The following is a 22,541-nucleotide window of genomic DNA, read 5'->3' as shown; positions in this document are numbered from 1 at the left end:
TCGAGGCAGCTTCAATCGAGTGTTCAGGGGCTGCAATGCGGTGCCTGAGAGTGTGATCAAGGCAGCATCAATCAAGTGTTTAGGATCTGGATTGCACTGCCAGAGAGTGTGATCGAGGCAGCTTCAATCAAATGTTCAGGGTCCGGAATGCGGTGCCTGAGTGTGTGATCGAGGCAGCTTCAATAGAGTGTTCAGCGTCTGGAAATAAGTGCCAGAGAGTGTGAGCGAGGCAGCTTCAGTCGAGTATTCAGGGTGTGGAATGCGGTGCCTGAGAGTGTGATCGAGGCAGCTACGATCGAGTGCTCAGTGTGTGGAATGCGGTGCCTGAGTGTGTGATTGAGGCAGCTTCAATTGAGACGACAGGAATGAGGTGCCTGATTGTGTGGTCGAGGCAGCTTCAATCTAATGTTCAGGATCCTGAAGTTGGTGACTGAGAGTGTGATCGAGGCAGCTTCAATCAAGTGTTCAGGTTTGTAATGCTGTGCCTGAGTGTGTGATCGAGGCAGCTTCAATCGAGCGTTCAGGGTCTGGAAAGCAGTGCCTGAGTGTGTGATCGAGGCAGCCTCAATCTAGGGCTCAGGATCCCGAATGCGGTGCCTGAGAGGGTGATCGAGGCAGCTTCAATTGAGTGTTCAGTAAACCGAATGCGGTGCCTGAGAGCGTGATAAAGGCAGCTTCAATCGAGTGTTCACTGTGTGCAATGCGTTGCCAGAGTGTGTGATCGAGGCAGCTTCAATCTAGTGTTCAGAATCCCAAAGTTGGTGCCTGAGAGTGTGATCGAGGCAGCTTTAATCAAGTATTCAGGGTCTGGAATGCGGTGCCTGAGAGTGTGATCGAGGCAGCTTCAATCTAGTGTTCAGGATTGTAATGCGGTGCCTGAGTGTGTGATCGAGGCAGCTTCAATCTAGTGTTCAGGATCCGGTATGCGATGCCTGAGAGTGTGATCGAGGCAGCTTCAGTCAAGTGTTTAGGATCTGGATTACGCTGCCTGAGAGTGTAATTGAGGCAGCTTCAATAGAGTGCTCAATGTGTGGAATGCATTGCCTGAGTGTGTGATCGAGGCAGCTTCAATTGAGAGGACAGGAACGAGGTGGCTGAGTGTGTGATCGAGGCAGCCTCAATCTAGTGTTCAGTATCCCGAATGCGGTGCCTGAGAGTGTGATCGAGGCAGCTTCTATCGAATGTTCAGTGTCTGGAATGTGGTGCCTGAGATTGTGATCGAGGCAGCTTCAATCGTGTGTTCAGTGTCTGGAATCCGGTGCCTGAGAGTGTGCTCGAGGGAGCTTCAATCGTGTGTTCAGTGTCTGGAATCCGGTGCCTGAGAGTGTGATCGAGGCAGCTTCAATCGTGTGTTCAGTGTCTGGAATCCGGTGACTGAGAGTGTGATCGAGGCAGCTTCAATCGAGTGTTCAGTGTCTGGAATACAGTGCCTGAGAGTGTGATCGAGGCAGCTTCAATCGTGTGTTCAGTGTCTGGAGTCCGGTGCCTGAGAGTGTGATCGAGGCAGCTTCAATCGAGTGTTCAGGGTCTGGATTGCGCTGCCTGAGAGTGTGATCGAGGAAGTTTCAATCGAGAGGACGGGAATGAGGTGCCTGAGTGTGTGATTGAGGCAGCTTCAATCTAGTTTTCAGGATACCAAAGGCGGTGCATGAGTGTGTGATCGAGGCAGCTTCAATCGAGTGTTCAGGGTCTGGAACGGGGTGCCTGAGTGTGTGATCGAGGCAACTTCAATCGAGTGTTCAGGTTGTGGATTGCGCTGCCAGAGAGTGTGATCGAGGCAGCTTCAGTCGAATGTTCAGGGTGTGGAATGCGGTGCCTGAGTGTGTGATCGAGGCAGCTTCAATCTAGTGTTCAGAATCCCAAAGTTGGTGCCTGAGAGTGTGATCGAGGCAGCTTCAATCAAGTGTTCAGGGTCTGGAATGCGGTGCCTGAGAGTGTGATCGAGGCAGCTTCAATTTAGTGTTCAGGATTGTAAAGCGGTGCCTGAGTGTGTGATCGAGGCAGCTTCAATCTAGTGTTCAGGATCCGGTATGCGATGCCTGAGAGTGTGATCGAGGCAGCTTCAGTCAAGTGTTTAGGATCTGGATTATGCTGCCTGAGAGTGTAATTGAGGCAGCTTCAATAGAGTGCTCAATGTGTGGAATGCGTTGCCTGAGTGTGTGATCGAGGCAGCTTCAATTGAGAGGACAGGAATGAGGTGGCTGAGTGTGTGATCGAGGCAGCCTCAATCTAGTGTTCAGTATCCCGAATGCGGTGCCTGAGAGTGTGATCGAGGCAGCTTCAATCTAGTGTTCAGTATCCCGAATGCGGTGCCTGAGAGTGTGATCGAGGCAGCTTCTATCGAATGTTCAGTGTCTGGAATGTGGTGACTGAGATTGTGATCGAGGCAGCTTCAATCGTGTGTTCAATGTCTGGAATCCGGTGCCTGAGAGTGTGCTCGAGGGAGCTTCAATCGTGTGTTCAGTGTCTGGAATCCGGTGCCTGAGAGTGTGATCGAGGCAGCTTCAATCGTGTTTTCAGTGTCTGGAATCCGGTGCCTGAGTGTGTGATCGAGGCAGCTTCAATCAAGTGTTCAGGTTGTGGATTGCGCTGCCAGAGAGTGTGATCGAGACAGCTTCAGTCGAATGTTCAGGGTGTGGAATGCGGTGCCTGAGTGTGTGATCGAGGCAGCTTCAATAGAGTGTTCAGCGTCTGGAAATAAGTGCCTGAGAGTGTGAGCGAGGCAGCTTCAATCGAGTAATCAGGGTCTGGAATGCGGTGCCTGAGAGTGTCATCGAGGCAGCTTCAATTGAGTGTTCAGGAAACCGAATGCGATGCCTGAGAGTGTGAAAAGGCAGCTTCAATCCTGTGTTTAGGAACTGGAATGCGCTGCCTGAGAGTGTGACCGAGGCAGCTACAATCGAGTGCTCAATGTGTTGAATGCTGTGCCCGGGTACGTGATCGAGGCAGCTTCAATCGACAGGACAGGAATGAGGTGCCTGAGTGTGTGATCAAGGGAGCTTCAATCCAGTGTTCAGGATCCCGAATGCGGTGCCTGAGAGTGTGATCGAGGCAGCTTCAATCGAGTGTTCAGGGTCTGGAATGCAGAGCCTGAGTGTGTTATCGAGGCAGCTTCAATCGAGTGTTCTGAGTCTGGAATGTGGTGGCTGCATGTGTGATCGAGGCAGCTTCAATCGTGTGTTCAGTGTCTGGAATCCGGTGCCTGAGACTGTGATCGAGGCAGCTTCAATTGTGTGTTCAGTGTCTGGAATCCGGCCCCTGAGAGTGTGATCGAGGCAGCTTCAATCGAGTGTTCAGCGTCTGGAAATAAGTGCCAGAGAGTGTGAGCGAGGCAGCTTCAGTCGAGTAATCAGGGTGTGGAATGCGGAGCCTGAGCGTGTAATCGAGGCAGCTTCAATTGAGAGTTCAGGATCCCGAATGCGCTGCCTGAGAGTGTGATCGAGGCAAATTCAGTCGAGTGTTCAGGCTCTGAAAAGCGGTGCCTGAGAGTGTGATCGAGGCAGCTTCAATTAAGTGTTAAGGATTCCGAATGCAGTGCCTGAGAGTGTGATCGAGGTAGCTTCAATCGAGTGTTCGGGGGCTGCAATGTGGTGCCTGAGAGTGTGATCGAGGCAGCATCAATCAAGTGTTTAGGATCTGGATTGCGCAGCCAGAGAGTGCGATCGAGGCAGCTTCAATCGAATGTTCAGGGTCTGGAATGCGGTGCCTGTGTGTGTGATCGAGGCAGCTTCAATAGCGTGTTCAGCTTCTGGAAATAAGTGCCAGAGAGTGTGAGCGAGGCAGCTTCAGTCAAGTATTCAGGGTCTGGAATGCGGTGCCTGAGAGTGTAATCGAGGCAGCTTCAATCGAGTGCTCAGTGTGTGGAAAGCGGAGCCTGAGAGTGTGATCAAGGCAGATTCAATCCTGTGTTTAGGATCTGAATGGAGCTGCTTGAGAGTGTGATCGAGGCAGCTTTAATCGAGTGTTCAGGATCTGGAATGCGTTGCCTGAGAGTGTGATCGAGGCAGCTTCAATCTAGTATTCAGGATCCCGAAGTTGGTGCCTGAGAGTGTGATCGAGGCAGCTTCAATCGAGTGTTCAGGGTCTTGAATGCGGTGCCTGAGAGTGTGATCGAGGCAGCTTCAATCGAGTGTCCAGTCTCGGGAATGCGGTGCCTGAGAGTGTGATCAAGGCACCTTCAATCCTGTGTTTAGGATCTGGATTGCACTGCCTGAGAGTGTGATCGAGGCAGCTTCAATCCAGTGTTCAGGGTCTGGAATGCGGTGCCTGAGTGTGGGATCGAGGCAGCTTCAATCGAGGGTCCAGGCTCTGGAATACGGTGCCTGAGAGTGTGATCAAGGCAACTTCAATCGAGTGTTCAGGATCCCGAATGCGGTGCCTGAGATTGTGATCGAGGCAGCTTCCTTCAAGTGTTCAGGGTCTGGAATGCGGTGCCTGAAAGTGTGAACGAGGGAGCTTCAATTGAGTGGATAGGAATGAGGTGCATGAGAGTGTGATCGAGGCAGCTTCAATCAAGTGTTCAGCGTCTGGAATGCGGTGCCTGAGAGTGTGATCGAGGCAGCCTCAATTAAGTGATCAGGATCCCGAATGCAGTGCCTGAGAGTGTGATGGAGGCAGCTTCAATCAAGGGTTCAGGGGCTGGAATGAGGTGCCTAAGAGTGTGATCGAGCAGCTTCAATCTAGTGTTCAGTATCCAAAATGCAGTTCCTGAGAGTATGAACGAGGCAGCTTCAATCGAGTGTTCAGGTTCTGGAAAGCATTGCCCGAGAGTGTGATCGAAGCAGCTTCAATCGAGAGGACATGAATGAGGTGCCTGAGTGTGTGATCGAGGCACCTTCAATCGAGTGTTCAGGGTCTTGAATGCGGTGCCTGAGAGTGTGATCGAGGCAGCTTCAATCGAGTGTACAGGCTCTAGAATGCGGTGCCTGAGAGTGTGATCGAGGCAGCTTCAATCGAGTGTCCAGGCTCGGGAATGCGGTGCCTGAGAGTGTGATCAAGGCACCTTCAATCCTGTGTTTAGGATCTGGATTGCGCTGTCTGAGAGTGTGATCGAGGCAGCTTCAATCCAGTGTTCAGGGTCTGGAATGCGGTGCCTGAGTGTGGGATCGAGGCAGCTTCAATCGAGGGTCCAGGCTCTGGAATGCGGTGCCTGAGAGTGTGATCAAGGCAACTTCAATCCTGTGTTTAGGATCTGGATTGCACTGCCTGAGAGTGTGATCGAGGCAGCTTCAATCGAGTGTTCAGGATCCCGAATGCGGTGCCTGAGATTGTGATCGAGGCAGCTTCCTTCGAGTGTTCAGGGTCTGGAATGCGGTGCCTGAAAGTGTGAACGAGGGAGCTTCAATTGAGTGGATAGGAATGAGGTGCATGAGAGTGTGATCGAGGCAGCTTCAATCGAGTGTTCAGCGTCTGGAATGCGGTGCCTGAGAGTGTGATCGAGGCAGCCTCAATTAAGTGATCAGGATCCCGAATGCAGTGCCTGAGAGTGTGATGGAGGCAGCTTCAATCAAGTGTTCAGGGGCTGGAATGCGATGCCTAAGAGTGTGATCGAGCAGCTTCAATCTAGTGTTTAGTATCCAAAATGCAGTTCCTGAGAGTATGAACGAGGCAGCTTCAATCGAGTGTTCAGGTTCTGGAAAGCATTGCCCGAGAGTGTGATCGAAGCAGCTTCAATCGAGAGGACATGAATGAGGTGCCTGAGTGTGTGATCGAGGCAGCTTCAATCGAGTCTTCAGGGTCTGGAAAGCGTTGCCCGAGAGTGTGGTCGAAGCAGCTTCAATCGAGAGGACATGAATGAAGTGCCTGAGTGTGTGATCGAGGCAGCTTCAATCGTGTGTTCAGGGTCTGTAATGCGGTGCCTGTGAGTGTGATCGAGGCAGCTTCAATCAAGTGTTTAGGATCTGGATTACGCTGCTGCTGAGAGTGTAATTGAGGCAGCTTAAATTGAGTGATCAATTTGTGGAATGTGGTGCCTACGAGTGTGAACGAGGCAGCTTCAATTGAGAGGACAGGAATGAGCTGCCTGAGTGTGTGAACGAGGCAGCTTCAATCGCGTGTTCAGGGTCTTGAATGCGGTGCCTGAGAGTGTGAATGAGGCAGCTTCAATCGAGTGTTCAGTGTCTGGAATGCGGTGCCTGAGAGTGTGATCGAGGCAGTTTCAATCAAGTGTTCAGGGTCTTGAATGCGGTGCCTACGAGTGTGAACGAGGCAGCTTCAATCGAGTGTTCAGTGTCTGGAAAGCAGTGCCTGAGAGTGTGATCGAGGCAGCTTCAATCGAGTGTTCAGTGTCTGGAATGCGGTGCCTGAGAGTGTGATCGAGGCAGTTTCAATCGAGTGATCAAGGACTCGACTGCGGTGCCTGAGAGTGTGATCGAGGCAGTTTCAATCGAGTGAATAGGAATGAGGTGCCTGAGAGTGGGATTGAGGAAGCTTCAATTGAGTGTTCAGAGTATGGAATGTGGTGCCTGAGAGTGTGATCGAGGCAGCTTCAATCAAATGTTCATGGTCTGGAAAGCGTTGCCCGAGAGTGTTATCGAGGCAGCTTCAATAGAGTGTTCAGGGTCTGGAAATTAGTGCCTGAGAGTGTGATCGAGGCAGCTTCAATCAAATGTTCAGTGTCTGGAAAGCGTTGGCCGAGAGTGTGATCGAGGCAGCTTCAATCGTGTGTTCAGGGTCTGGAAATAAGTGCCTGAGAGTGTGATCGAGGCAGCTTCAATAGAGTGTTCAGGGTCTGAAATGCGGTGCCTGAGTGTGTGATCGAGGCAGCTTCAATTGAGTATTCAGGGTCTGGAATGCAGTGCCTGAGAGTGTGATCGAGGCAGCTTCAATCGAGTGTTCAGGATCCCGAAAGCGGTGCCTGAGAGTGTGATCAAGGCAGCTTCAATCATGTGTTCAGGATCTGGATTGCGCTGCCTGAGAGTGTAATCAAGGCAGCTACAATCGAGTGTTCTGGGTCTGGAATGCGGTGTCTGACTTTGTGATCGAGGCAGCTTCAATCGAGTCTTCAGGGTCTGGAAAGCGTTGCCCGAGAGTGTGATCGAAGCAGCTTCAATCGAGAGGACATGAATGAGGTGCCTGAGTGTGTGATCGAGGCAACTTCATTCTAGTGTACAGGATCCCGAAGGCGGTGCCTGAGAGTGTGATCGAGGCACCTTCAATCCTGTGTTTAGGATCTGGATTGCGCAGCCTGAGAGTGTGATCGAGGCAGCTTCAATCGAGTGTTCAGGGTCTGGAATGCGTTGCCTGTTTGTGTGATCGATGCAGCTTCAATCGAGTGTTGAGGGTCTGGAATGCGGTGCCTGAGAGTGTGATCGAGGCAGCTTCAATCGAGTGTTCAGGGTCTGGACGGCGGTGCCTGAGAGTGTGATCGAGGCAGCTTCAATCAAGCGTTTAGGATCTGGATTACGCTGCTGCTGAGAGTGTAATTGAGGCAGCTTAAAATGACTTCTCAATGTGTGGAATGCGGTGCCTAAGAGTGTGATCGAGGCAGCTTCAATTGAGAAGACAGGAATGAGGTGCCTGAGTGTGTGATCGAGGCAGCTTCAATCGAGTGTTCAAGGTCTGGAAGGCGGTGCCTGAGAGTGTGATTGAGGCAGCTTCAATCAAGTGTTTAGGATCTGGATTACGCTGCTGCTGAGAGTGTAATTGAGGCAGCTTAAAATGACTTCTCAATGTGTGGAATGCGGTGCCTAAGAGTGTGATCGAGGCAGCTTCAATCGAGAGGACATGAATGTGGAGCCTGAGTGTGTGATCGAGGCAACTTCATTCTAGTGTACAGGATCCCGAATGCGGTGCCTGTGAGTGTGATCGAGGCACCTTCAACTGAGTGTTCAGGGTCTGGAATGCGGTGCCTGAGAGTGTGATCAAGGCAGCTTCAATTGAGTGTTCAGGCTCTGGAATGCGGTGGCTGAGTGTGTGATCAAGGCAACTTCAGTCCAGTGTTCAGGGTCTGGAAGGCGGTGCCTGAGAGTGTGATCGAGGCAGCTTCAATCAAGTGTTTAGGATCTGGATTACGCTGCTGCTGAGAGTGTAATTGAGGCAGCTTAAATTGAGTGCTCAAAGTGTGGAATGCGGTGCCTACGAGTGTGATCGAGGCAGCTTCAATTGAGAGGACAGGAATGAGGTGCCTGAGTGTGTGATCGAGGCAGTTCAATCGTGTGTACAGTGTCTTGAATGCGGTGCCTGAGAGTGTGATCGAGGCAGCTTCAATCGAGTCTTCAGTGTCTGGAAAGCAGTGCCTGAGAGTGTGATCGAGGCAGCTTCAATCGAGAATTCAGAATCTGGAATCCAGTGCATGAGAGTGTGATCGAGGCAGTTTCAATCGAGTGATCAAGGACTCGACTGCGGTGCCTGAGAGTGTGATCGAGGCAGTTTCAATCGAGTGAATAGGAATGAGGTGCCTGAGAGTGGGATTGAGGAAGCTTCAATTTAGTGTTCAGATTATGGAATGCGGTGCCTGAGAGTGTGATCGAGGCAGTTTGAAACAAATGTTCTGGGTCTGGAAAGCGTTGCCTGAGAGTGTGATCGAGGCAGTTTCAATCGAGTGAATAGGAATGAGGTGCCTGAGAGTGGGATTGAGGAAGCTTCAATTTAGTGTTCAGATTATGGAATGCGGTGCCTGAGAGTGTGATCGAGGCAGTTTCAAACAAATGTTCAGGGTCTGGAAAGCGATGCCCGAGAGTGTGATCGAGGCAACTTCAATACAGTGTTCAGGGTCTGGAAATAAGTGCCTGAGAGTGTGATCGAGGCAGCTTCAATCGAGTGTTCAGGATCCCGAATTCGGTGCCTGAGAGTGTGATCAAGGCAGCTTCAATCATGTGTTCAGGGTCTGGAAAGCGGTGCCTGAGTGTGAGATCAAGGCAGCTTCAATCGACTGTTCAGGGTCTGAAATGCAGTGCCTGAGAGTGTGAGATCGAGGCAGTTTCAATCAAGTGTTCAGGGTCTGAAATGCAATGTCTGAGAGTGTGATCGAGGCAGCTTCAATCGAGTGTTCAGGGTCTGGAAGGCGTTGCCTGAGAGTGTGATCGAGGCAGCTTCAATCAAGTGTTTAGGATCTGGATTACGCTGCTGCTGAGAGTGTAATTGAGGCAGCTTAAATTGAGTGCTCAATTTGTGGAATGCGGTGCCTACGAGTGTGATCGAGGGATCTTCAATTGAGAGGACAGGAATGAGGTGCCTGAGTGTGTGATCGATGCAGTTCAATCGAGTGTTCAGGGTATGGAATGCGGGGCCTGAGAGTGTGATAGAGGCAGCTTCAATCGAGTGTTCAGGGTCTGGAATGCGGTGCCTGAGAGTGTGATCGAGGCAGCTTCAATCGAGTGTTCAGTGTCTTGAATGCGGTGCCTGAGAGTGTGATCGAGGTAGCTTCAATCAAATGTTCAGGGTCTGGAAATAAGTGCCTGAGAATGTGGTCAAGGCAGCTTCAATCATGTGTTCAGGACCTGGATTGCGCTGCCTGAGAGTGTAATCGAGGCAGCTACAATCGATGTTGAGGGTTTGGAATGCGGTGCCTGAGAGTGTGATCAAGGCAGCTTCAATCAAGTGTTTAGGATCTGGATTACGCTGCTGCTGAGAGTGTAATTGAGGCAGCTTAAATTGAGTGCTCAATGTGTGGAATGCGGTGCCTACGAGTGTGATCGAGGCAGCTTCAATTGAGAGGACAGGAATGAGGTGCCTGAGTGTGTGATCGAGGCAGTTCAATCGAGTGTTCAGGGTATGGAAGGCGGTGCCTGAGAGTGTGATCGAGGCAGCTTCAATCGTGTGATCAAGGACTCGACTGCGGTGCCTGAGAGTGTGATCGAGGCAGTTTCAATCCTGTGAATAGGAATGAGGTGCCTGAGAGTGGGAATGAGGAAGCTTCAGTTGAGTGTTCAGAGTATGGAATGCGGTGCCTGAGAGTGTGATCGAGGTAGCTTCAATCAAATGTTCAGGGTCTGGAAAGCGTTGCCCGAGAGTGTGATCGAGGCAGCTTCAATAGAGTGTTCATGGTCTGGAAATAAGTGCCTGAGAGTGTGATCGAGGCAGCTTCAATCGAGTGTTCAGGATCCCGAATGCGGTACCAGAGAGTGTGATCAAGGCAGCTTCAATCATGTGTTCAGGACCTGGATTGCGCTGCCTGAGAGTGTAATCGAGGCAGCTTCAATCGAGTGTTCAGGGTCTGAAATGCAGTGCCTGAGAGTGTGAGATCGAGGCAGCTTCAATCAAGTGTTCAGGGTCTGAAATGCAGTGCCTGAGAGTGTGATCGAGGCAGCATCAGTCAAGTGTTTAGGATTTGGATTACGCTGCCTGAAAGCGTAATTGAGGCAGCTTCAACCGAGTGCTCAATGTGTGGAATTCGTTGCCTGAGAGTGTGATCGAGGCAGCTTCAATCAAGTGTTTAGGATCTGGATTACGCTGCTGCTGAGAGTGTAATTGAGGCAGCTTAAAATGACTTCTCAATGTGTGGAATGCGGTGCCTAAGAGTGTGATCGAGGTAGCTTCAATCGAGAGGACATGAATGTGGAGCCTGAGTGTGTGATCGAGGCAACTTCATTCTAGTGTACAGGATCCCGAATGCGGTGCCTGTGAGTGTGATCGAGGCACCTTCAACTGAGTGTTCAGGGTCTGGAATGCGGTGCCTGAGAGTGTGATCAAGGCAGCTTCAATTGAGTGTTCAGGCTCTGGAATGCGGTGGCTGAGTGTGTGATCAAGGCAACTTCAGTCCAGTGTTCAGGGTCTGGAAGGCGGTGCCTGAGAGTGTGATCGAGGCAGCTTCAATCAAGTGTTTAGGATCTGGATTACGCTGCTGCTGAGAGTGTAATTGAGGCAGCTTAAATTGAGTGCTCAAAGTGTGGAATGCGGTGCCTACGAGTGTGATCGAGGCAGCTTCAATTGAGAGGACAGGAATGAGGTGCCTGAGTGTGTGATCGAGGCAGTTCAATCGAGTGTACAGTGTCTTGAATGCGGTGCCTGAGAGTGTGATCGAGGCAGCTTCAATCGAGTCTTCAGTGTCTGGAAAGCAGTGCCTGAGAGTGTGATCGAGGCAGCTTCAATCGAGAATTCAGAATCTGGAATCCAGTGCATGAGAGTGTGATCGAGGCAGTTTCAATCGAGTGATCAAGGACTCGACTGCGGTGCCTGAGAGTGTGATCGAGGCAGTTTCAATCGAGTGAATAGGAATGAGGTGCCTGAGAGTGGGATTGAGGAAGCTTCAATTTAGTGTTCAGATTATGGAATGCGGTGCCTGAGAGTGTGATCGAGGCAGTTTGAAACAAATGTTCTGGGTCTGGAAAGCGTTGCCTGAGAGTGTGATCGAGGCAGTTTCAATCGAGTGAATAGGAATGAGGTGCCTGAGAGTGGGATTGAGGAAGCTTCAATTTAGTGTTCAGATTATGGAATGCGGTGCCTGAGAGTGTGATCGAGGCAGTTTCAAACAAATGTTCAGGGTCTGGAAAGCGATGCCCGAGAGTGTGATCGAGGCAGCTTCAATACAGTGTTCAGGGTCTGGAAATAAGTGCCTGAGAGTGTGATCGAGGCAGCTTCAATCGAGTGTTCAGGATCCCGAATTCGGTGCCTGAGAGTGTGATCAAGGCAGCTTCAATCATGTGTTCAGGGTCTGGAAAGCGGTGCCTGAGTGTGAGATCGAGGCAGCTTCAATCGACTGTTCAGGGTCTGAAATGCAGTGCCTGAGAGTGTGATCGAGGCAGCTTCAATCGAGTGTTCAGGGTCTGGAAGGTGTTGCCTGAGAGTGTGATAGAGGCAGCTTCAATCAAGTGTTTAGGATCTGGATTACGCTGCTGCTGAGAGTGTAATTGAGGCAGCTTAAATTGAGTGCTCAATTTGTGGAATGCGGTGCCTACGAGTGTGATCGAGGGATCTTCAATTGAGAGGACAGGAATGAGGTGCCTGAGTGTGTGATCGATGCAGTTCAATCGAGTGTTCAGGGTATGGAATGCGGGGCCTGAGAGTGTGATAGAGGCAGCTTCAATCGAGTGTTCAGGGTCTGGAATGCGGTGCCTGAGAGTGTGATCGAGGCAGCTTCAATCGAGTGTTCAGTGTCTTGAATGCGGTGCCTGAGAGTGTGATCGAGGTAGCTTCAATCAAATGTTCAGGGTCTGGAAATAAGTGCCTGAGAATGTGGTCAAGGCAGCTTCAATCATGTGTTCAGGACCTGGATTGCGCTGCCTGAGAGTGTAATCGAGGCAGCTACAATCGATGTTGAGGGTTTGGAATGCGGTGCCTGAGAGTGTGATCAAGGCAGCTTCAATCAAGTGTTTAGGATCTGGATTACGCTGCTGCTGAGAGTGTAATTGAGGCAGCTTAAATTGAGTGCTCAATGTGTGGAATGCGGTGCCTACGAGTGTGATCGAGGCAGCTTCAATTGAGAGAACAGGAATGAGGTGCCTGAGTGTGTGATCGAGGCAGTTCAATCGAGTGTTCAGGGTATGGAAGGCGGTGCCTGAGAGTGTGATCGAGGCAGCTTCAATCGTGTGATCAAGGACTCGACTGCGGTGCCTGAGAGTGTGATCGAGGCAGTTTCAATCCTGTGAATAGGAATGAGGTGCCTGAGAGTGGGAATGAGGAAGCTTCAGTTGAGTGTTCAGAGTATGGAATGCGGTGCCTGAGAGTGTGATCGAGGTAGCTTCAATCAAATGTTCAGGGTCTGGAAAGCGTTGCCCGAGAGTGTGATCGAGGCAGCTTCAATAGAGTGTTCATGGTCTGGAAATAAGTGCCTGAGAGTGTGATCGAGGCAGCTTCAATCGAGTGTTCAGGATCCCGAATGCGGTACCAGAGAGTGTGATCAAGGCAGCTTCAATCATGTGTTCAGGACCTGGATTGCGCTGCCTGAGAGTGTAATCGAGGCAGCTTCAATCAAGTGTTCAGGGTCTGAAATGCAGTGCCTGAGAGTGTGATCGAGGCAGCATCAGTCAAGTGTTTAGGATTTGGATTACGCTGCCTGAAAGCGTAATTGAGGCAGCTTCAACCGAGTGCTCAATGTGTGGAATTCGGTGCCTGAGTGTGTGATCGAGGCAGCTTCAATTGAGAGGACAGGATTTAGGTGCCTGAGTGTGTGTGATCGAGGCAGCTTCAATCGTGTGTTCAGTGTCTGGAATCTGGTGCCTGAGACTGTGATTGAGGCAGCTTCAATCGAGTGTTCAGGGTCTGAAATGGGGTGCCTGACTGTGTGATCGAGGCAGCTTCAATCAAATGTTCACGGTGTGGGATGCGGTGCCTGAGTGTGTGATCGAGGCAGCTTCAATCGAGAGTTCAGGGTCTGGAATGCATTGCCTGAGAGTGTGTTCGAGGCAGTTTCAATCGAGTGTTCAGGGTCTGAAATTCAGTGCCTGAGAGTGTGAGATCGAGGCAGCTTCAATCAAGTGTTCAGGGTCTGAAATGCAGTGCCTGAGAGTGTGATCGAGGCAGCATCAGTCAAGTGTTTAGGATTTGGATTACGCTGCCTGAAAGCGTAATTGAGGCAGCTTCAACCGAGTGCTCAATGTGTGGAATTCGGTGCCTGAGTGTGTGATCGAGGCAGCTTCAATTGAGAGGACAGGAATGAGGTGCCTGAGTGTGTGTGATCGAGGCAGCTTCAATCGAGTGTTCAGGGTCTGGAATGCAGTGCCTGAGAGTGTGATCGAGGCAGCTTCAATCGCGTGTTCAGGGTCTGGAAAGCCATGCCTGAGAGTGTGATCGAGGCAGATTCAATCGAGCGTTCAGGGTCTGGAATTCGGTGCATGAGTGTGTGATCGAGGCAGCTTCAATCGAGTGTTCAGTGTCTGGAATGCGGTGCATGAGAGTGAGATCGAGGCAGCTTCAATCAAGTGATCAAGGACCCGAATGCGATGGCTGAGAATGAGATCGAGGCAGTTTCAATTGAGTGAATAGGAAAGAGGTGCCTGAGAGTGTGATCGAGGCAGCTTCAATCGAGTGTTCAGGGTCTGGAAAGCGGTGCCTGAGAGTGTGATCGAGGCAGCTTCAATCGACTGTTCAGGGCCTGGAATGCGGTGCATGAGAGTGTGATCGAGGCAGCTTCAATCGAGTGTTCAGTGTCTGGAATGTAGTGTATGAGAGTGTGATCGAGGCAGCTTCAATCAAGTGATCAAGGACTCGAATGCGGTGCCTGAGAGTGTGATCGAGGCAGCATCCATCGAGTGATTAGGAATGAGGTGCCTGAGAGTGGGATTAAGGAAGCTTCAATTGAGTGTTCAGGGTCTGGAAAGCGGTGCCTGAGAGTGTGATCTAGGTAGCTTCAGTCAAGTGTTTAGGATTTGGATTACGCTGCCTGAGAGCGTAATTGAGGCAGCTTCAACCGAGTGCTCAATGTGTGGAATTCGGTGCCTGAGTGTGTGATCGAGGCAGCTTCAATTGAGAGGACAGGAATGAGGTGCCTGAGTGTGTGTGATTGAGGCAGCTTCAATCGTGTGTTCAGTGCCTGGAATCCGGTGCCTGAGACTGTGATTGAGGCAGCTTCAATCGAGTGTTCAGGGTCTGAAATGGGGTGCCTGACTGTGTGATCGAGGCAGCTTCAATCAAATGTTCAGGGTGTGGGATGCGATGCCTGAGTGTGTGATCGAGGCAGCTTCAGTCGAGAGTTCAGGGTCTGGAATGCATTGCCTGAGAGTGTGATCGAGGCAGTTTCAATCGAGTGTTCAAGGTCTGGAATGCGGTGGCTGAGTGTATGATCGAGGCCACTTCAGTCGAGTGTTCAGGGTGTGGATAGCAGTGCCTGAGAGTGTGATCGAGGCAGCTTCAATCGAGTGTTCAGGGTCTGGAATGCAGTGCCTGAGAGTGTGATCGAGGCAGCTTCAATCGCGTGTTCAGGGTCTGGAAAGCCATGCCTGAGAGTGTGATCGAGGCAGATTCAATCGAGCGTTCAGGGTCTAGAATTCGGTGCATGAGTGTGTGATCGAGGCAGCTTCAATCGAGTGTTCAGTGTCTGGAATGCGGTGCATGAGAGTGAGATCGAGGCAGCTTCAATCAAGTGATCAAGGACCCGAATGCGATGGCTGAGAATGTGATCGAGGTAGTTTCAATTGAGTGAATAGGAAAGAGGTGCCTGAGAGTGTGATCGAGGCAGCTTCAATCGAGTGTTCAGGGTCTGGAAAGCGGTGCCTGAGAGTGTGATCGAGGCAGCTTCAATCGACTGTTCATCGTCTGGAATGCGGTGCATGAGAGTGTGATCAAGGCAGCTTTAATCGAGTGTTCAGTGTCTGGAATGCGGTGTATGAGAGTGTGATCGAGGCAGCTTCAATGAAGTGATCAAGGACTCGAATGCGGTGCCTGAGAGTGTGATCGAGGCAGCTTCAATCAAGTGTTCAGGGTCTGGAAAGCCATGCCTGAGAGTGTGATCGAGGCAGATTCAATCGAGTGTTCAGGGTCTAGAATTCGGTGCATGAGTGTGTGATCGAGGCAGCTTCAATCGAGTGTTCAGTGTCTGGAATGCGGTGCATGAGAGTGAGATCGAGGCAGCTTCAATCAAGTGATCAAGGACCCGAATGCGATGGCTGAGAATGTGATCGAGGCAGTTTCAATTGAGTGAATAGGAAAGAGGTGCCTGAGAGTGTGATCGAGGCAGCTTCAATCGAGTGTTCAGGGTCTGGAAAGCGGTGCCTGAGAGTGTGATCGAGGCAGCTTCAATCGACTGTTCTTGGTCTGGAATGCGGTGCATGAGAGTGTGATCGAGGCAGCTTCAATCGAGTGTTCAGTGTCTGGAATGCGGTGTATGAGAGTGTGATCGAGGCAGCTTCAATGAAGCGATCAAGGACTCGAATGCGGTGCCTGAGAGTGTGATCGAGGCAGTTTCAATGAAGTGATCAAGGACTCGAATGCGGTGCCTGAGAGTGTGATCGAGGCAGCTTCAATCAAGTGTTCAGGGTCTGGAAAGCCATGCCTGAGAGTGTGATCGAGGCAGATTCAATCGAGTGTTCAGGGTCTAGAATTCGGTGCATGAGTGTGTGATCGAGGCAGCTTCAATCGAGTGTTCAGTGTCTGGAATGCGGTGCATGAGAGTGAGATCGAGGCAGCTTCAATCAAGTGATCAAGGACCCGAATGCGATGGCTGAGAATGTGATCGAGGCAGTTTCAATTGAGTGAATAGGAAAGAGGTGCCTGAGAGTGTGATCGAGGCAGCTTCAATCGAGTGTTCAGGGTCTGGAAAGCGGTGCCTGAGAGTGTGATCGAGGCAGCTTCAATCGACTGTTCTTGGTCTGGAATGCGGTGCATGAGAGTGTGATCGAGGCAGCTTCAATCGAGTGTTCAGTGTCTGGAATGCGGTGTATGAGAGTGTGATCGAGGCAGCTTCAATGAAGCGATCAAGGACTCGAATGCGGTGCCTGAGAGTGTGATCGAGGCAGTTTCAATCGAGTGATTAGGAATGAGGTGCCTGAGAGTGGGATTAAGGAAGCTTCAATTGAGTGTTCAGGGTCTGGAAAGCGGTGCCTGAGACTGTGATCTAGGCAGCTTCAATCGACTGTTCAGGGTCTGGAATGCGTTGCCTGAGAGTGAGATCGAGGCAGCTTCAATCGAGTGTTCAGGGTCTGGAAGGCGGTGGCTGAGTGTGTGATCGAGGCCACTTCAGTCGAGTGTTCAGGGTTTGGAAGGCAGTGCCTGAGTGTGTGATCGAGGCAGCTTCAATCAAGTGTTTAGGATCTGGATTACGCTGCTGCTGAGAGTGTAATTGAGGCAGCTTAAATTGAGTGCTCAATGTGTGGAATGCGGTGCTTACGAGTGTGATCAAGGCAGCTTCAACTGAGAGGACAGGAATGAGGTGCCTGAGTGTGTGATCCAGGTAGCTTCAATCGAGTGTTCAGGGTCTGGAATGCGGTGCCTGAGTGTGTGATCGAGGCAGCTTCAATCGAGTGTTCAGGGTCTGGAATGCGGTGCATGAGAGTGTGATCGAGGCAGCTTCAATGAAGTGATCAAGGACTCGAATGCGGTGGCTGAGAGTGTGATCGAGGCACTTTCAATTGAGTGAATAGGCATGAGGTGCCTGAGAGTGGGATTGGGGAAGCTTCAATTGAGTGATCAAGGACTCGAATGCGGTGCCTGGGAGTGTGATCGAGGCAGCTTCAATCGAGTGTTCAGGGTCTGGAATGCGGTGCATGAGAGTATGATCGAGGCAGCTTCAATCAAGTGATCAAGGACTTGAATGCGGTGCCTGAGAGTGTGGTCGAGGCAGTTTGAATCGAGTGAATAGGAATGAGGTCCCTGAGAGTGGGATTGAGGAAGCTTCAATTGAGTGTTCAGAGTACGGAATGCGGTGCCTTAGAGTGTGATCGAGGCAGCTTCAATCGAGTGATCAAGGACTCGAATGCGTTGCCTGAGACTGTGATCGAGGTAGCTTCAATCAAATGTTCAGGTTCTGGATAGCGTTGCCCGAGATTGTGATCGACGCAGCTTCAATAGAGTGTTCAGGGTCTGGAAATAAGTGCCTGAGAGTGTGATCGAGGCAGCTTCAATCGAGTGTGCAGGATCCCGAATGCGGTGCCTGAGAGTGTGATCAAGGCAGCTTCAATCATGTGTTCAGGATCTGGATTGCGCTGCCTGAGAGTGTAATCGAGGCAGCTACAATCGAGTGTTGAGGGTCAGGAATGCGGTGCCTGAGTGTGAGATCGAGGCAGCTTCAATCGAGTGTTCAGGATCTGAAATGCAGTGCCTGAGAGTGTGATCGAGGCAGCATCAGTCAAGTGTTTAGGATTTGGATTACGCTGCCTGACAGTGTAATTGAGGGAGCTTCAATCGAGTGCTCAATGTTTGGAATTCGGTGCCTGGGTGTGTGATCGAGGCAGCTTCAATTGAGAGGACCGGAAAGAGGTGCCTGAGAGTGTGATCGAGGTAGCTTCAATCGAATGTTCAGAGTCTGGAATGCGGTGCCTGAGAGTGGGATCAAGGAAGCTTCAATGTAGTGTTCAGAATCCAAAATGCGGTGCCTGAGAGTGTGATCGAGGCAGTTTCAATCAAATGTTCAAAGTCTGAAATGCGGTGCCTGAGTGTGTGATCGAGGCAACTTCAATCTAATGTACAGGATCCCGTATGCGGTGCCTGAGAGTGTGATCGAGGCAGCTTCAATCGAGTGTTCGGGGTCTGGAATGCGGTGCCTGAGGGTGTGATCAAGGCAGCTTCAATTGAGTATTCAGGGTCGTGAATGCGGTACCTGAGTGTGTGAACGAGGCGGCCTCAATCTATTGCTCAGCATCTCAAATGCGGTGCCTGAGAGTGTGATCGAGGCAGTTTCAATCAAATGTTCAGTGTCTGGAAAGCGTTGCCCGAGAGTGTGATTGAGGCAGCTTCAATAGAGTGTTCAGGGTCTGGAAATAAGTGCCTGACTGTGTGATCGAGGCAGCTTCAATCGAGTATTCTGAGTCTGGAATGCGGTGGCTGAGTGTGTGAGATCGAGGCAGCTTCAATCGACTGTTCAGGTTCAGGAATGCTGTGCCTGAGTGTGTGATCGAGGCAGCTTCATTCGAGTGTACAGGTTCTGTAATGCGGAGCCTGATAGTGTGATCGAAGCAGCTTCAATCTAGTGTTCAGGATCCGGTACGCGTTACCTGAGTGTGTGATCCAGACAGCTTCTGTCAAGTGTTTAGGATTTGGATTACGCTGCCTGAGAGTGTAATTGAGGCAGCTTCATTCGAGTGCTCAATGTGTGGAAGGCGTTGCCTGAGTGTGTGATCGCGGCAGCTTCAATTGAGAGGACAGGAATGAGGTGCCTGAGTGTGTGATCAAGGCAGTTTCAATTGTGTGTTCAGTGTCTGGAATCCGGTGTGTGAGACTGTGATCGAGGCAGCTTCAATCGTGTGTTCAGTGTCTGGAATCCGGTCCCTGAGAGAGTGATTGAGGCTGCTTCAATTGAGTGTTCAGGGTCTGGAATGGGGTTCCTGAGTGTGTGATCGAGGCAGCTTCAATCGAGTGTTCAGGGTCTGGATTGCGCTGCCTGAGAGTGTGATGGAGGCAGTTTCAATCGATAGGACAGGAATGAGGTGCCTGAGTGTGTGATCGAGGCAGCTTCAATCGAATGTTCAGGTTCTGAAATGCGTTGCCTCAGATTGTGATCGAGGCAGCTTCAATCGAGAGGACAGGAATGAGGTGCCTGAGTGTGTGATCGAGGCAGCCTCAATCTAGTGCTCAGGATCCCGAATGCGGTGCCTGAGAGAGTGATAGAGGCAGCTTCAATCGAATGTTCAGGGTTTGGAATGCGGTGCCTGAGAGTGTGATCGAGGCAGTTTCAATCAAGTGTTCAGGGTCTGGAATGCGGCGCCTGAAAGTGTGATCGAGGCAGTTTCAGTCAAAGTTCAGGGTCTGAAATGCGGTGCCTGAGTGTGTGATCGAGGCAGCTTCAATTGAGAACACAGGAATGAGGTGCCTGAGAGTGTGATCGAGGCAGCTTCAATTGAGTGTTCAGAGTCGGAAACTTGGTGCCTGAGAGTGTGATCGAGGCAGATTCAATCGAGTGTTCAGGGTCTGGATTGCGCTGCCTGAGAGTTTGATCGAGGCAGTTTCAATCGAGAGGACAGGAATGAGGTGCCTGAGTGTGTGATCGAGCCAGCTTCAATCTAGTTTTCAGGATCCCGAATGCGGTTCCTGAGAGTGTGATCGAGGTAGCTTCAATCGAATGTTCAGGTTCTGGAATGCATTGCCTGAGTGTGTGATCGAGGTAGCTTCAATCAAATGTTCAGTGTCTGAACTGCGGTGCCTGAGTGTGTGATCGAGGCAACTTCAATCTAATGTATAGGATCCCGTATGCGGTGCCTGAGTTTGTGATCGAGGCAGCTTCAATCGAGTGTTCAGGGTCTGGAATGCGGTGCCTGAGTGTGTGATCGAGGCAGCTTCAATTGAGTATTCAGGGTCGTGAATGCGGTACCTGAGTGTGTGATCGAGGCGGCCTCAATCTAGTGCTCAGGATCTCAAATGCGCTGCCTGAGAGTGTGATCGAGGCAGCTTCAATATGGTGTTCAGGGTGTGGAAATTAGTGCCTGAGAGTGTGATCGAGGCAGCTTCAATAGAGTGTTCAGGGTCTGGAAATAAGTGCCTGAGTGTGGGATCGAGGCAGCTTCAATTGAGTATTCAGGGTCGTGAATGCGGTACCTGAGTGTGTGATCGAGGCGGCCTCAATCTAGTGCTCAGCATCTCAAATGCGGTGCCTGAGAGTGTGATCGAGGCAGTTTCAATCAAATGTTCAGTGTCTGGAAAGCGTTGCCCGAGAGTGTGATTGAGGCAGCTTCAATAGAGTGTTCAGGGTCTGGAAATAAGTGCCTGACTGTGTGATCGAGGCAGCTTCAATCGAGTATTCAGAGTCTGGAATGCGGTGGCTAAGTGTGTGAGATCGAGGCAGCTTCAATCGACTGTTCAGGTTCAGGAATGCTGTGCCTGAGTGTGTGATCGAGGCAGCTTCATTCGAGTGTACAGGTTCTGTAATGCGGAGCCTGATAGTGTGATCGAGGCAGCTTCAATCTAGTGTTCAGGATCCGGTATGCGTTACCTGAGTGTGTGATCGAGGCAGCTTCTGTCAAGTGTTTAGGATTTGGATTACGCTTCCTGAGAGTGTAATTGAGGCAGCTTAAATTGAGTGCTCAATTTGTGGAATGCGGTGCCTACGAGTGTGATCGAGGGATCTTCAATTGAGAGGACAGGAATGAGGTGCCTGAGTGTGTGATCGATGCAGTTCAATCGAGTGTTCAGGGTATGGAATGCGGGGCCTGAGAGTGTGATAGAGGCAGCTTCAATCGAGTGTTCAGGGTCTGGAATGCGGTGCCTGAGAGTGTGATCGAGGCAGCTTCAATCGAGTGTTCAGTGTCTTGAATGCGGTGCCTGAGTGTGTGATCGAGGCAGCTTCTGTCAAGTGTTTAGGATTTGGATTACGCTGCCTGAGAGTGTAGTTGAGGCAGCTTCATTCGAGTGCTCAATGTGTGGAAGGCGTTGCCTGAGTGTGTGATCGAGGCAGCTTCAATTGAGAGGATAGGAATGAGGTGCCTGAGTGTGTGATCAAGGCAGTTTCAATTGTGTTTTCAGTGTCTGGAATCCGGTGCCTGAGATTGTGATCAAGGCAGCTTCAATAGTGCGTTCAGTGTCTGGAATCCGGTCCCTGAGAGTGTGATTGAGGCTGCTTCAATCGAGTGTTCAGGGTCTGGAAAGGGGTGCCTGAGTGTGTGATCGAGGCAGCTTCAATCGAGTGTTCAGGGTCTGGATTGCGCTGCCTGAGAGTGTGATGGAGGCAGTTTCAATCGAGAGGACAGGAATGAGGTGCCTGAGTGTGTGATCGAGGCAGCCTCAATCTAGTGCTCAGGATCCCGAAGCGGTGCCTGAGAGAGTGATAGAGGCAGCTTCAATCGAATGTTCAGGGTCTGGAATGCGGTGCCTGAGAGTGTGATCGAGGCAGCTTCAATCAAATGTTCAGGGTCTGGAATGCGGCGCCGGAGAGTGTGATCGAGGCAGCTTCAATCAAAAGTTCAGGGTCTGAAATGCGGTGCCTGAGTGTGTGATCGAGGCAGTTTCAATCAAAAGTTCAGCGTCTGAAATGCGGTGCCTGATTGTGTGATCGAGGCAGCCTCAATCTAGTGCTCAGGATCCCGAATGCGGTGCCTGAGAGAGTGATAGAGGCAGCTTCAATCGAATGTTCAGTGTCTGGAATGCGGTGCCTGAGAGTGTGATCGAGGCAGCTTCAATCAAATGTTCAGGGTCTGGAATGCGGCGCCGGAGAGTGTGATCGAGGCAGCTTCAATCAAAAGTTCAGGGTCTGAAATGCGGTGCCTGAGTGTGTGATCGAGGCAGTTTCAATCAAAAGTTCAGCGTCTGAAATGCGGTGCCTGAGTGTGTGATCGAGGCAGCTTCTGTCAAGTGTTTAGGATTTGGATTACGCTGCCTGAGAGTGTAATTGAGGCAGCTTCATTCGAGTGCTCAATGTGTGGAAGGCGTTGCCTGAGTGTGTGATCGAGGCAGCTTCAATTGAGAGGACAGGAAAGAGGTGCATGAGTGTGTGATCAAGGCAGTTTCAATTGTGTTTTCAGTGTCTGGAATCCGGTGCCTGAGATTGTGATCAAGGCAGCTTCAATCGTGCGTTCAGTGTCTGGAATCCGGTCCATAAGAGTGTGATTGAGGCTGCTTCAATCGAGTGTTCAGGGTCTGGAATGGGGTGCCTGAGTGTGTGATCGAGGCAGCTTCAATCGAGTGTTCAGGGTCTGGATTGCGCTGCCTGAGAGTGTGATGGAGGCAGTTTCAATCGAGAGGACAGGAATGAGGTGCCTGAGTGTGTGATCGAGGCAGCCTCAATCTAGTGCTCAGGATTCCGAATGCGGTGCCTGAGAGAGTGATCGAGGCAGCTTCAATCAAATGTTCAGGGTCTGGAATGCGGCGCCTGAGAGTGTGATCGAGGCAGTTTCAATCAAAAGTTCAGGGTCTGAAATGCGGTGCCTGAGTGTGTGATCGAGGCAGCTTCAATTGATAGGACAGGAATGAGGTGCCTGAGAGTGTGATCGAGGCAGCTTCAATCGAGTGTTCAGTGTCTGAAATGCAGTGCCTGAGAGTGTGATCGAGGCAGCTTCAGTCAAGTGTTTAGGATTTGGATTACG

Source organism: Carcharodon carcharias, chromosome 7 (genome assembly GCF_017639515.1).
Source record: "Carcharodon carcharias isolate sCarCar2 chromosome 7, sCarCar2.pri, whole genome shotgun sequence".
In the NCBI taxonomy this organism is placed as follows: Eukaryota; Metazoa; Chordata; class Chondrichthyes; order Lamniformes; family Lamnidae; genus Carcharodon; species Carcharodon carcharias.
This window is presented reverse-complemented; position numbering follows the sequence as displayed.